Genomic DNA, 14,140 nt, shown 5'->3' with positions numbered 1-14,140 from the left:
GCAAGGAGTCAGGAGCTAAGGAGAGGAGTGATCAGGTGAGTAAAACACTAAGTCCCCTTTTTCAGAACGGGCTCCCACCTTTTGGTGGGTGGAGTACTTGGGCGGGATTGTTCCTAGGCCCTCGTACTCTCGGCGCCGAAGTATTAGACTAGAGCAAAATAAGGTGTCGGCAGCCGGGGTAGAGTCAGTGTCTCTGACTCGCAGCCGTCACCTCGGACATTGCCCTTTCGTCGAAGGGTAGTAGAGCCTCCAGTTTGTTTCCCCGTGCAAGGGTCGTACCGGTGGCGTGCAGGAGGAGGAGGAGCAAGGCGAGCCTCAGATCATGGGAGGTGGTTTTCCATAGTATTCCCTCGGGATCAGGTGAGTAACTGGGGGTGGGATAGGGGATTGTGCTGCACGCTTTGTACCATTTTTAGCACCCCTTACATTCTTCTCCTGCCCTCCCCTCTCACCCAAATCTAGCTTTCCTAGGTGCAATCTAGATGCTCTTGACCCCACTACTTTCTCCTCCTCTCTCGATCCTCATGCCACCGCGATTCTCCGAGCCTGCAGGAAGTGTCCCGGCCGTCTCCTCGGCGACCAGGTTGTCACTTACTGGTTCGCCCCGGCCGTTTCCTAGACAAGAGTGGGGACGTTGTGAGTGATAGCGCCGCGTCCCAACATTAGGGGCAGCCAGGCGCGTGCGCTAGTACTTGAATTAATTAATTAAACAGCTCATGGGGCCGATTATCATGCTGTCCTCTGTGTTTTGCCATTGATCAGTCTCTGTATATAAGGCATGGATGGCTTAGCCTCCCTGTCGGTTATAGTTCCAATTTTCTGTGTATTAGCCTGGTGCTGTGCTTGAACAAATATTTCTATTAGGCTTCCTGTGTATGACCTTTGGCTTTGTTCTTGTGGACTTGATTCTTGCCTGTTGCCCTGACCCTTGCTTCATTCCTGGATTATCCTTGTCTGCTGCCAGTCCTGACATCTTGCCTGGCCTTGACCACAATACCTGCTCCTGGACCCAGACCGTGGCCTATCTTTTGACCATGCTAGATTCTACACCCCGTTACTCTACGCTACAGTACGTTCATACACCTGTACAACCGCGAGTATAAGTCCTTGCCTGTACAACCGCGAGTATAAGTCCTGGGGGCAACCAAGTACCTGTGAGCATAACGAGCTCTACTGGAAAGGCGGCTGCTAGAGGTGAAGAACTCTCTACCTGGTTCTACAGGTTGATGACAAGTCGTAGCATTATAACCGGTCAGTGAAGTTCTGGAAGAGTTCGCTTCCATGGATGAAAGCGGGACGAACCCCACTCCAGCCCAAGTTGTTGCAGGCCAGATCCAGACCATATCACAGGTGGTCCAGAACCTAGTTCAGCATTTGTCTGCCCAGGAAGAGGCCACCAGAGCCTCGCAAGCCCAGCAAGGCCTTCCGGGTCCTGCAATGGAGCCCAAATTGAAGCTACAAGACCGCGTCTACGGTGACAAGGCTTCTTTTCACAATTTTAAGGAGAGCTGCAAACTCTACTTTCGCTTGAGACCACGCTTCTCTGGCTCTGAACAGCAAAGAGTTGGCATCATTATCTCCCTGCTCCAGGGTGATCCTCAGTCCTGGGCGTTTAGCCTTGCTTCCACATGCCCTCCACTATAGTCCGTTGATGCATTATTTGATGCCCTGGGGTTGCTTTATGAAGAGCCTGACAGAGCTGCATCGGCTGAATCACATCTCAGGGCACTAAAACGGGGTCACCGCTCTGCTGAGGAATATTGTGCTGAGTTCAGGCGCTGGTCCACAGATAACGAGTGGAATGATCTGGCACTCCGGAGCCAGTTCCGTTTGGGTCTCTCGGAACACATAAAAGACTCCCTGTTGTAATATCCTATTCCTGCTACACTGGAGAGTCTAATGCAATTGGTCATTAAAATTGACCGTAGATTTAAAGAGAGAAAAGCTGAGAGGGATACTACCGTCACCTCATGCTCTTTTTAGACTCCTCCTGCTGCACCTTTTGAAGCTGCTGAGCCCATGCAGCTAAGTGCTTATCGCCTTTCTTCGGAAGAGAAAACCCAGAGACGAACCTTAGCCCGTTGTCTATATTGTGGCAACTGGTGTCATCTCCTCCAAAACTGTGCCAACAAGTCAGACCAGCCGGGAAAAGAACAGGCCTAGAGATGGTGGAAGAGGTTTGTCTAGGTCTGCAGATTATATCTTCCAATAAAGCACTCTTGGTTCCTGCAGTAATTTCCTTTGGTGCACAATCCACATCTGTCTCTGCTTTCCTAGACAGCGGTGCTGCAGGGAATTTTCTGGATCTGGATTTCGCTTGTACTTTGGGATTTCCTGCCATTAAGCTCGAGTCGCCCATCACTGTATGTGGTCTGGATGGTGGTCCTTTACCAGGTGGTAAAATTTGTTCCCAACCACAACTGTTGCCGCTCACAGTGGGGGCGCTACATTCTGAAGTCTTGTCCATTGTTATGAATCCCAGTGCATTCACAAAGTGCAACGGAAGTGTAAGGCTAAGTGTCTTTATTCAGGTAAATATATTAACAAAGATAACTCAAATCCACGGATAACAGGTTCCAAAAGAGACTGTATAGTAAAATGTCAGGAACAAGTATAATAAGTTTACCCCAGTCCAGAAGGCACAAGGCTGTCCAGGAAAGCAGACAGAGTCCAGGGATCAAATAGAGACCAGACAAACAAATCCAAATAGCCAGGCAGAGATCAAGCAAATAGGCGAGGTCCAGAAGTCTTTTCAAAAGGTCAGGGCAACAGGCAAAACAGTGTGGTCCAAGGTACAGGCAAATGATTCAGGGTCTCAGGCAAGCAGGCAAGGTCCAAGGTACAGGCAGGGGTCATACACAGAAGTTCAGTCCAGCAGGTATATACCAAATAGCACAAGAGCAGGTTAGCAGCAGCCAGGAACAAATGGATGAACTGCTCAGAGCACAGCTAGAGGCAGGTACTTAAAACAGTGTACAAGGTGCAGTTCTAATTAGCATCAGACAAGGAGATTAACTCCTTCAGGCATGTTGCAGAGTTCAGGTGCAGGACAGCAGCAGCACCTCTGATGGATTATAGGTACTGCTGCCAGATACAAAACAAAGGCAGTCATAACATAGCCGCCCCTTTAAGGAGCGGATTCCAGACGCTCCATACATGCTCCCTTCAGGTTTTTCTCCTCTTCTTTTTCTTTTTATAAGATCTCCCTGGAGACACAATTGGGCTCTTCTCTAATGGAGTACAGAGAAGACCCCATTCTTCAGAAGCAGAAGAATTGTAAAGTTTGTCCACTAACTCTCTAGTATCCTCCACAAATTCAATTTCAGAGTCTGAGTCCCAGCCTAGAGTCGGGATAGGACCTTTTATTTTATCACCCGATGATGATATGCCCAAAAAGCCAGTCACCAAGGTTGGTGTTTGTTGTGACTGAAGTGGCAAAGCAAAGGTTTTTCCATTCTTGTTAACCTTCTCCCTAGGTGACCTAGACTGTCTGATGGAAGACACATTCATAGAGGTCTTATGGACAGGTGCAGGAACTGACGCACAGGTTGGAACGGGCACAGAAAAATCGTGATCAAATGACTTGACTGTGGATGGAGTGTACTTCTGACAAACAGTATTAACAGTCCATGGTATTATGAATAATGGGGTCATCGGAATTTAGTAATGAGAAGTCCCAGGTTTGTGGCTCCCCTCTAAAACACATAATAATTGAACCCACTTGGTTAAATTGATCAACAAAATAAACCGGACAATCTTGAAACTGTTTCATGGAAAGTTTGAGTACCATAACAAACTGTTTGATGTCTCCATCAAAGAAGACTGGAGGAGGATCTGATGACTCGGAAAAGGCTTTTGGGCATTCAGGCTCAATAGCAGTCTCTGGAGAGTACCCAGCTTGTGCAGCAGTCTCTGGAGAGTCCTCAACTGGAACGGCAGAGCAGGAGTCCCGACTGGGATGGCAAGTTGGGCACACTTGATGGGAAGCCCGTACTGGGCACAGAACTCTGACTGGATTGCACTGTGAGATGCCTCAGAGCAGACAGCACTATGAGATGCCTCAGAGCAGACAGCACTGTGAGATGCCTCAGAGCAAACAGCACTGTGAGATGCCTCAATGCAGACAGTAGCAAGTGGTAACTCGGGCTAAACCGCATGGACAGTCAACTCGGGCTGAAACGCATGGGCAGGCAACTCGGGCTGGACCGCATGGACAAGCAACTCGGGCTGGACCGCATGGACAGGCAACTCGGGCTGAACCGCATGGAGAGGCAACCCGGGCTGAACCGCATGGACAGGCAACTCGATAGGGGACTGGAGGTACAGGGCCCTCTCTGGAACGGGCTGGAGGGACAGGGCCCTCTCTGGAACAGGCTGGAGGGACAGGGTCCTCTCTGGAATGGGCTGGAGGGACAGAGCCCTCTCTGGAGGAGACTGTAAGGGCAGCGCCCCCTCTGGAGCAGACTGTAAGGGCAGCGCCCCCTCTGGAGCAGATTTTAAGGGCAGCACCCTCTCTGGAGCAGATTGTAAGGGCAGCGCCCCCTCTGGAGCTGAAGACTCGGGAGTAGAGGCAGCGGCTGAAGCCCAGGGAGTAGAGGCAGCGGCTGAAGACCCGGGAGTAGAGGCAGCGGCTAAAGACCTGGGAGTAGAGGCAGCGGCTGAAGACTCGGGAGTAGAGGGAGCAGACTCAGGACCGGACACAGCGGACTCAGAACCGGACACAGCGGACTCGGGACAGACACAGCTGACTCAGGACCGGACACAGCGGACTCAGGACTGAAGGCAGAGGCTGGCACCTCGGAACAGGAGGCAATGGCCGGAGACCCAGTCCTGGCGGTAGCTGGAACTGGCATCACAGGATAGGCAGTAGCTGGAACTGGCACCGCAGGACAGGCGGCAACTGGAACTGGCACCGCAGGAAAGACGGCAACTGGAACTGGCACCGCAGGACAGGTGGCAACTGGAACTGGCACCGCAGGACAGGTGGCAACTGGAACTGGCAGATTAGGCTGAAGTAAAGCAACAGGAGGTGCTGTGCAGAACAATCTAGGGTCTGGAGAGGAGCACACTGAAGGCTGCTCCATAGGATGTTGTTGTCTGCGGAGCGGACAACTTTGTAAGAGATGTTCGCCACTGGCGCAGTAGAGGCATAGTTTAACAATCCTTCTGCGCCATCGTTCCTCCTCAGTGAGAGGGGGACGCAGGTAGCTTGGTCGTTTAGAATCCCTAATGGTAGGGACCGCTGGCAATATCATAGATGCAGCACCAATGTCAGAAAAAGTTCTGGGAGAATTCTCTGCAGTCTGAATGCTTTCATTAGAGGAGTTTGTTGCTTTAAAATCAGAATTAGTGTTGAAATTACTTATCACAGCAGCAGGAAGAGTTTTAAGTAGTTCTTGGAGTAAAATGGATAGTTGTATGATTTGGTAACAGAGCTGAACAATGTCCATTTGCAGCATTTGTAATTGTGGATTTACAGACATGTCTAATAGCCAAACACAGAGTTCAATGCAACAACACTAGGAATTCCAGGACTAAGGCAGAGAGTGTGCAATCAGCAGGCCCAGATTGTATGGCAGTTCATCATGTTATGAATCCCAGTGCAGTCACAAAGTGCAACAGAAGTGTAAGGCAAAGTGTATTTATTCAGGTTAATATATTAACAAAGATAACTGAAATAAACGGATAACAGGTTCCAAAAGAGACTGTATAGTAAAATGGCAGGAACAAGTATGATAAGTTTACCCCAGTCCAGAAGGCACAAGGATGTCCAGGAAAGCAGACAGAGTCCAGGGATCAAATAGAGACCAGACAAACAAATCCAAATAGCCAGGCAGATATCAAGCAAATAGGCGAGGTCCAGAAGTCTGTCCAAAAGGTCAGGGCAACAGGTAAAACAGCGTGGTCCAAGGTACAGGCAAATGATTTGGGGTCTCAGGCAAGCAGGCAAGGTCCAAGGTAAAGGCAGGGGCAGGGCCATCTTTTCCATTGGGCACGGTGGGCAGCTGCCCGGGGGGCCCCACGAGCAAGTGGGCCCCATAGGCACTTCTCTTAATGAGAATAAATAATCCTGCAAAAGAAAAAAAAAACAACAAAAAAAAACTACACCGGTCACTGAGCAAGTACATCTATCTATCTATATATATCTATATCTGTATCTGTATCTGTATCTGTATCTGCATACATCTAAATATCTATATCTATATCTATATCTATGGGCCCCGGTGCACTGCTTTTCCCAGGGGCCCATAATGTTGTTAAGATGGCCCTGTGCAGGGGTCATACACAGAAGTTCAGTCCAGCAGGTATACCAAATAGCACAGGAGCAGGTTAGCAGCAGCCAGGAACAAATGGATGAACTGCTCAGAGCACAGCTAGAGGCAGGTACTTAAAGCAGTGCAACAGGTGCAGTTCTAATTAGCATCAGACAAGGAGATTAACTCCTTCAGGCATGTTGCAGAGTTCAGGAGCAGGACAGCAGCAGCACCTCTGATGGATTATAGGTTCTGCTGCCAGATACAAAACAAAGACAGTCATAACATCCATTTATCTAATTAATTGCTCTTCCGTTCTGGTGATCTTGGGGCATACCTGGCTGCAGCTCCACAGTCCGGTCATCGATTGGAACAAGGGAGACATCATTCATTGGAGTCCTTCTTGTTCTTCATCCTGCTTATCTGTGCCTGTTAGTCTGCTCCAGGTTCCTCTAGATCAGCTTCCGTCACCCTACAATAAGTTTTCTGATGTATTCTCTAAGCAGTCAGCTGACACGCTACCTCCTCATCATGATTACGATTGCACTATTGACATAGATCCTGGCTCTAAAACTCCCAAAAGGGAGACTGTACTCTCTCTCGTTACCAGAAACACATTCCATGGAGGAGTATATTAAGGATAACCTTAAAATGGGCTTTATTAGGCCTTCTAAATCCCCGGTAGGAGCCAGGTTCTTCTTTGTGACTAAAAAAGGACGGTTCTCTTCGACCTTGAATTGACTTTCGTGGGTTAAGTACAATCACATCAGAAACACCTACCCACTTCCACTCATATCAGTCCTTTTTTTTTATAAACTCAGAAGTGCTTCAGTATTCACCAAGATTGATCTACGAGGAGCATACAACCTTATACGTATCAAGGACAGGGATGAAGGGAAGAACGCATTCAACACCCACTCAGGTCACTATGAGTACCTGTCCATGCCTTTTCGTTTATGCAACGCACATGCTGTCTTTCAGGATCTAATAAGCAATGTTCTACGAGAGTTATTAGGGCGCTTTGTCGTGTTATACCTGATATATTCTTCATCCGTGGACCAACACCGCCTTCACGTGAAACATGTCCTTTCTAAACTTCGGCAACATCAACTCATTGCCAAGCTAGAAAAGTGTGAATTTGAGATCCATAAGGTCTCATTTCTAGGTTATATTTCTAGGATGGGTTACTCATGGATCCCAGCAAGGTCCAAGCAGTCTTAGATTGGGTATGCCCAACCAATCTGAAGGCCGTACAAAGATTCCTGGGCTTTAGAATTATTACCTGATATTTATTAATTCCTTCTTGGACCTGGTAGCTCCTCTAACTGCCCTAATCTGGCAAACGTCTAAATTCCAGACAAGCACGCTGGGCCTTGTTTTCTACCCGCTTCAAGTTTATTATTTCTTACAGACCTGGTTCCAAGAATGTTTAAGCGGATGCACGGACGCACTCTCCTGCCGCTTTATGACCTCTCATGCCCCTTCCACTGTTCTGCTGTCTACAGTTCCTTCATCCTCAATTCATTTAGGATTTACCCAGGATTTGGGTGCTGCTCTCCACCATTTCCAAAGAATTGCTCCTCCTCAGACTCCTTCAGATAAATTGTTTGTACCAGTCCATCTCAGGAAGGCTGTACTATCTGAGGCTCATGACAACAAGATTGTCGGACATCCTGGAGTTTTCAAAACCACTGAAGTCCTCCTGCGCACAGTTTTGTGGCCCTATTTGGCCACTGATTTTAAAGAGTTTGCACTCTCATGTAGAGATTGTGCTAGAAACAAGAGTATCAGAAGCTCTCCGTCGGGACAAATAATGTCGTTGTCCACTCCAAGTAAACCTTGGTCACATCTGTCGATGGACCTCATTGTAGATTTACCCTGGTCACCCGGTCACAAAACAATCTGGGTGGTGGTAGATGAATTTAACAAGATGGCCCACTTTATCGCTTTGGCAGGTCTACCCAATGCCCGAACTCTGGCATCACTATTCATTCGCTATATCTTCCATCTCCACGGTCTGCCTGAAGATATTGATTCTGATCGTGGGTCTCAGTTCATGGCTCAGTTTTGGAGATCTTTCTGCAACCACCTTGACATCAACATCAGTCTGTCTTTTGCTTACCATCCACAGTCAAACAGAAAAAGACAATCAGTCATTGGAACAATTCATCTTATTATATTTTTCCAAATGTCATAACAATTGATCTTCTTTACTTCCGTGGGACGAATTTGCCTATAATAACTCTTGCCATTTTTCCACCCGCACATCTCCATTCTTTTGCAACTATGGCCTCCATCCCAGGTCTAATTCTCTTGCTTCAATCAACTCTTCTGGTTCTCCTGGGGTACGCCAAACAGCCTCCCATCTCACAATTATTTGGAAGAAGTTCCATTCCGCCCTGCTTCAGGCCACCTCTCGGTCAATTTTTTTTGCAGATCGTCATTTCAGGAACTGTTCTCTTAAGGTGTGAGACAAAGTCTGGTTGTCCACCCGGAATATTAGGCTCAAACAACCCTGCAAGAAATTGGGACCTAGGTTCATTAGACCGTTTTCTATTGTTAAAAAAAGTTAACCCTGTTGCCTTCAGGCTGAAGATTCCACCTTCTTTGAGAATCCCTAATATGTTTTACTGTTCCCTCCTGAAACTTGTTGTCTTGTCCTCCAAGTTTGAGACTCCTGAACAACCCAAACCCCGACCAGTCAACTTGCATGGTTCTCATGAATTTATTGTGGAAAAATTCTCGACTCCAAGCGGATTCAGGGACAAACCCATTTTCTGGTGCATCCGAAGGGATCCAGTCCAGAAGAACGCTCTTGGGTTCCTGAGAGGCGCCTGCACGCTGACAGACTGCTCAAGAGATTATTTAAACAATTCCCTGGAAAACTTGGTTTTTGAGGTTCCTTGATCCCTCCTCAAGGGGGGGGTGGGAAGTACTGTAACAGGTCGTGGTGGTCCCTCAGGTCACCGCAACTATCCATGCCCGCAGAAAGTGTCCAGGCTGTCTCCATGCCGGGACGTCACTTCCTGTATCACCCCGGCCGTTGCCTAGACAACAGTCGGGACGCTGTGAGTGATAGTGCCGGGTCTCAGGATTAGGGGCAACCAGGCACGTGCGCAAGTAATTGAATTAATTAATCAGCTTCTGGGGCTGATTATCATGCTGTCCTCTCTGTTTTGACATTGGTCAGTGTCTGTTTATAAGGCAGTGAGGGCTTAGCCTCCCTGCAGGTTATAGTTCCTGTTTTCTGTGTCTTAGCCTGCTGCTGTGCTTGGCTTTGTTCTTGTGGATTTGATTCTTGCCTGTTGCCCTGACCCTTGCTTTGTTCCTGCTTTATCCCAGTCTGCTGCCATTCCTGACCTTGACCATGATATCTGCTCTGGACCCAGACCTTGGCCTGTCTTTTTACCACGCTAGACTCTACACCACATTACTCTACGCTACGGTACGTTCATACACCTGTACCACCGCGAGAATAAGTCCTGGGGGCATCCGAGTACCTTTGAGCATAACAAGCTCTACGTGGAAGGCGGCTGCTAGAGGTGAGGAACTCTCTACCTGATTCTACAGGTTGAATATAAGACCGTTAGTCGTAACACTTCCATCGTACATTCGTAGTAGACTTCTTTGTCCTCTTTTTCACTGTTCGCTGAACACCTAAATTGTCCACCAGTAGCGGTGTTGCATAATGCCCCTCAAGGGGAGCCGCGTTGTTCCAATAACGTGCCGTCTAGGGATATCACCGGATGACGTCATCCACACGCAGTTCGATGGACCGTGATGCAACCGGAACCAAAGTGTCGCCAGTCCTGGCTCTTAAACTCCCACTGTTTTGTCCTTTGTAGTCCCTATAAAGAGAGTCTAAGACCACACGTAACTTGCAATCCGGTTGCTGGGGCTACCCAAGATTGTCCTCAGGGGCCTTATGGGAGGCAGGATAGCGGGCAAGGCCCTGTGGGGCTGTCTCCTACTAGGACTGGAAGAGGGGTCTGGATGACCGTATCTTTGGCAGGTGGGGGATTTGCTACATCCTCAATGTGTGGGAACATGAACCAGAAGTCGTCCATCACCACCAGTGGGTCAACTTGTTCTTCCGCAATTGGTACCACCAAGTGTGATTCTGAAAATAAACAGGGTCGCAGCATATTCCTGTGCTGTACTGTCACCCGTCCATCTCCATGTTCGGGCACTATATCATGCACCGGCCATCTGGATACATGTGCCTTCAGACTACGTACGGTGTTACCTGTCAGCGATCACTCAACTTGTAGCTCAGCCTCTTCATGCATACCTGCACCCTCTGTCCCAAGCGTCATGCTCCTGACGTTGCTAGCGACAGACCTTGGTACCTAACTACCTAAGGGCCTTGTGCCCTTGTACACCTGGGGCTCTGAGTCCCCCTCTCTAACTAACAGGGGCTTGTCCCCTTTATATAGATACTAATGGCCTACTGGCCCACTACCACGTTGGGGCCTAGTGCCCAGGTCCCTGGGCCTTGTGCCCCTAATTCACGTGCCACGGGCCTTGTGCCCGACTGTGCCACGAGCCTAGTGCCCGACGTTATTGTATGTGCTGCGGGCGCGGGCCCGGGAGAGGAGTTGCCTGGCAAGGCCTTACCTGGGGCTGTCTTCGGGGAGCTTCTCCTGGACTCCTTCCCCGCCTGCCGCCGCTTCTACGCTCTGCCGCCGGCTTCTATTCTTGATCCCGCCGGTCTTCAGGCAGCAGAGGCGCTCTTAGCCCTAACAAGGGCTCTCTGCCGCCACTGCTGGTCTCCGCTGCCTTCTCTTCTGGTCTTGATCCCGCAGGTCTCCGCGACACGTCCTCTTCTGACTCTCTCCGCCGTCGAACTGCCCATGGCGGCGCGCGCGCCGACTTAAATAGTCGGCGCCGCGCTAGCGTCATCACGTAGCGTCGACGCGACGCCACGTGATGACATGGCGGGCCCGGATTGGTCCGTCGCCATGTTTCTTTTTGAAATGGCCGGGAGGTGAGCCCTGATTGGCTCACCGTCCCGGCTGAACGGAGGGGACCGCCGCCCGAGGGATGACGACGGCCCCGGCCAGGTAAGTCCTCCACATTTCCCCCGTTTTTAATGTCAGCAGTCCATGCCGACAAAACCCTGGTCCACACGAAATCCGGGTCAGTATAACGTCCTCCAGGCTGGCCCAAGTTTGGCCGCTGCGATCTTCTGGGTTGAAGCGGCGGTGTCGGAAGGTCCAGGTCCACTGGAGTAGCATCCGGAGTAACAACGTCGTCAGCGGTCATTGGTGCCCACCAATCCACCCCCGTCGGGGCGGGTATAGGATCTGGCTCACTTCTCTCCTGGACGTCGGAAGGCAAATCCAGAAAACCACAGGGACGTAACATATTCCGATGTAGCACCCGCGGTCTTCCAGTCCCTTCCGCAGGAACCACCTCATACAAAGGAAGGTCAGGAGCCATGCGCCGTTGCACTACATGTGGCAACACTTCCCACCGATCGCTGAGTTTATTTCCCAACCTCTTAACTCTTACCAGTACCCGCTGACCCACTACGAAGGGGGAAGCCGTGCTGTTGGTTGGCCCGTGATGGACTTTGGACCGTAGCTGCCCCCTAACCACGTCCCCGGCAATCTTCAGCTTCCTCTTCTGCTCGGTCACCCAGCCGCTGGGAGTCCATCTGTCCGCTTCTTCGGGGACGGACAACTCCAAATCACGCCACTCCCTTCCAGGCCGCCCAAACAAAAGGAAGTATGGGGTATAACCGGTGGTACTATGTACCCGGTTATTGTATACCCACACCAAGTCCTGCACGTACTCCGGCCAGCGGTTCTTTTGCCCAGAGCCCTGAGCATTTGCAGCAAGGTCCGATTGAACCTTTCACAGGCGCCATTACCTTGAGGGTGATAAGGAGTGGTCCGGGACTTCTGTACCCCATAAGTGTCACACAGACCCTCCATGAGGCGTCCCTGAAAACAGGCTCCCTGATCCGAGTGAATCCGCTCCGGGCACCCATATCTCCGAATGAAGTGCTCCACAATGGCGCGCGTAGCTGCTTCCGCCGTCTGATTTCGTGTGGGCACAACGACGGTGAACTTTGTAAAGTGGTCGGTCATGACCAACGCGTAGCTATGACCACTACTTGACTCCCCAACCAGGACGTAATCAATCATAAGCAGCTCCAAGGGTCGCCCCGTCTGAATGGTTTGCACGGGCGCATGCTGCTCCCCAGCCTTACTTACCCCACATCGTGGACAGGCTCGGCAGACCTCTTCCGCCAACGCCTTGGCGCCAGGTACGCAGTACTGCCTGCGTAGCCATTGATGGGTCTTGGCCGCCCCGAGATGAGCGCCTTTTTCATGGGCTTCCAGTACCAAGTCCCGCGCCATGGACTCAGGCACCACCTGCCATACAGGACGGAGCTCTTGCTCCAGGTAGGCTCGGCGAACTAGCACCCCTTCCCTCACTGCCAGTTGATCCCATCTGTGCAATAGCCGTCGTCCGGCTATGGACAGTCGACGCCGTTCTTCACTAGAGGGCCAATGTCCCTGTTGCTTCCATCGGCGGACACACCGCAATGGAGCATCCTGAGCCTGCCGTTCGGCCCAATCTACGGTCGTCTTGGGCACACTCAGAGCACAAACAGGAGATGTCAACTGGGTCAGATCCGGGATCTCCTCCCCTTCTCTGTCCTCATCACTAGGCCCCTCCGGCCCTTGCAGGGGATAACGGGACAACGCATCCGCATTCCCATTAGCCTTTCCGGGTCGATACCGGATCTTATATCCGAACTTGGCCAACCGAGCCATCCAGCGCTGTTCCAGCGCCCCTAACTTGGCCGTGCCCAAGTAGGCCAAGGGATTGTGATCGGTCACTATGTCGAACTCAGCGCCGGTCAAGTATTCCGTGAACTTTTCGGTTACTGCCCAAACCACTGCTAACAACTCCAGCTTAAAGGCACTGTAATTATCGGGGTTTCTTTCTGAATCCCGCAGGCTCCGGCTTCCGTAGGCAATGACCCGTTCTTTGCCGTCTTGGACTTGTGCTAGCACGGCCCCCAGGCCCTTGAGACTTCCATCAGTATACAGAACGAAGGGCTTTTCGAAGTCAGCGTACGCCAGCACTGGAGCCGTCGTCAGGTCTTCTTTGAGCGTCGTGAACGCCTTTTCCTGAGCGTCTCCCCAGGCTATGGCTTGATTCTTAGCCGTAGTGGCAACGCCCCTCAATAATTCGTGTAGCGGGCCAGCCACCTTCGCGAAGTCTTTGATGAATCTCCGATAGTAGCCCACTAACCCCAGAAATGCTCTCAGTTCCGTCACCGTTCGAGGGATCTTCCAGTCCAACACCGCAGAAACCTTATCCGGAGTGGGGCTCACCCCATCCCGGGACACAATATGTCCCAGGTATTCCAACCGAGATTTCAGAAGATGACACTTTCGCGGCTTCAACTTCAGGCCGAACTTCTCCAAGCGCTGTAGGACGACGTCGAGTCGATCCAGATGTTCCTTGACCGTGGGAGCGAAGATGATGATATCATCCAAATAGATCAGGAGAGCGTCGAAGTTCAGGTTTCCCAGACATCTCTCCATTAACCGTTGGAAGGTGGCGGGAGCATTAGTGAGCCCAAACGGCATCCTACAGAACTCAAACAGACCCATTGGTGTGATGAAGGCCGTCTTCTGCCGGTCCTCTGCCGCCACTGGTACTTGCCAGTATCCGCTGGCAAGATCCAGAGTGGAGAAATATCTCGCCTTTCCTAGCGCAGCTAGCGATTCCTCAATCCTGGGCAATGGATACGCGTCGCGAACAGTACAACTATTCAATCGCCGATAGTCCACACAGAACCTGATAGCGCCATCTTTCTTCCGTACTAAGACGATAGGAGCTGCCCACGGGCTCTTACTTTC

Source organism: Mixophyes fleayi (genome assembly GCF_038048845.1).
Source record: "Mixophyes fleayi isolate aMixFle1 chromosome 4 unlocalized genomic scaffold, aMixFle1.hap1 SUPER_4_unloc_4, whole genome shotgun sequence".
Taxonomy (NCBI): Eukaryota; Metazoa; Chordata; class Amphibia; order Anura; family Limnodynastidae; genus Mixophyes; species Mixophyes fleayi.
This window is presented reverse-complemented; position numbering follows the sequence as displayed.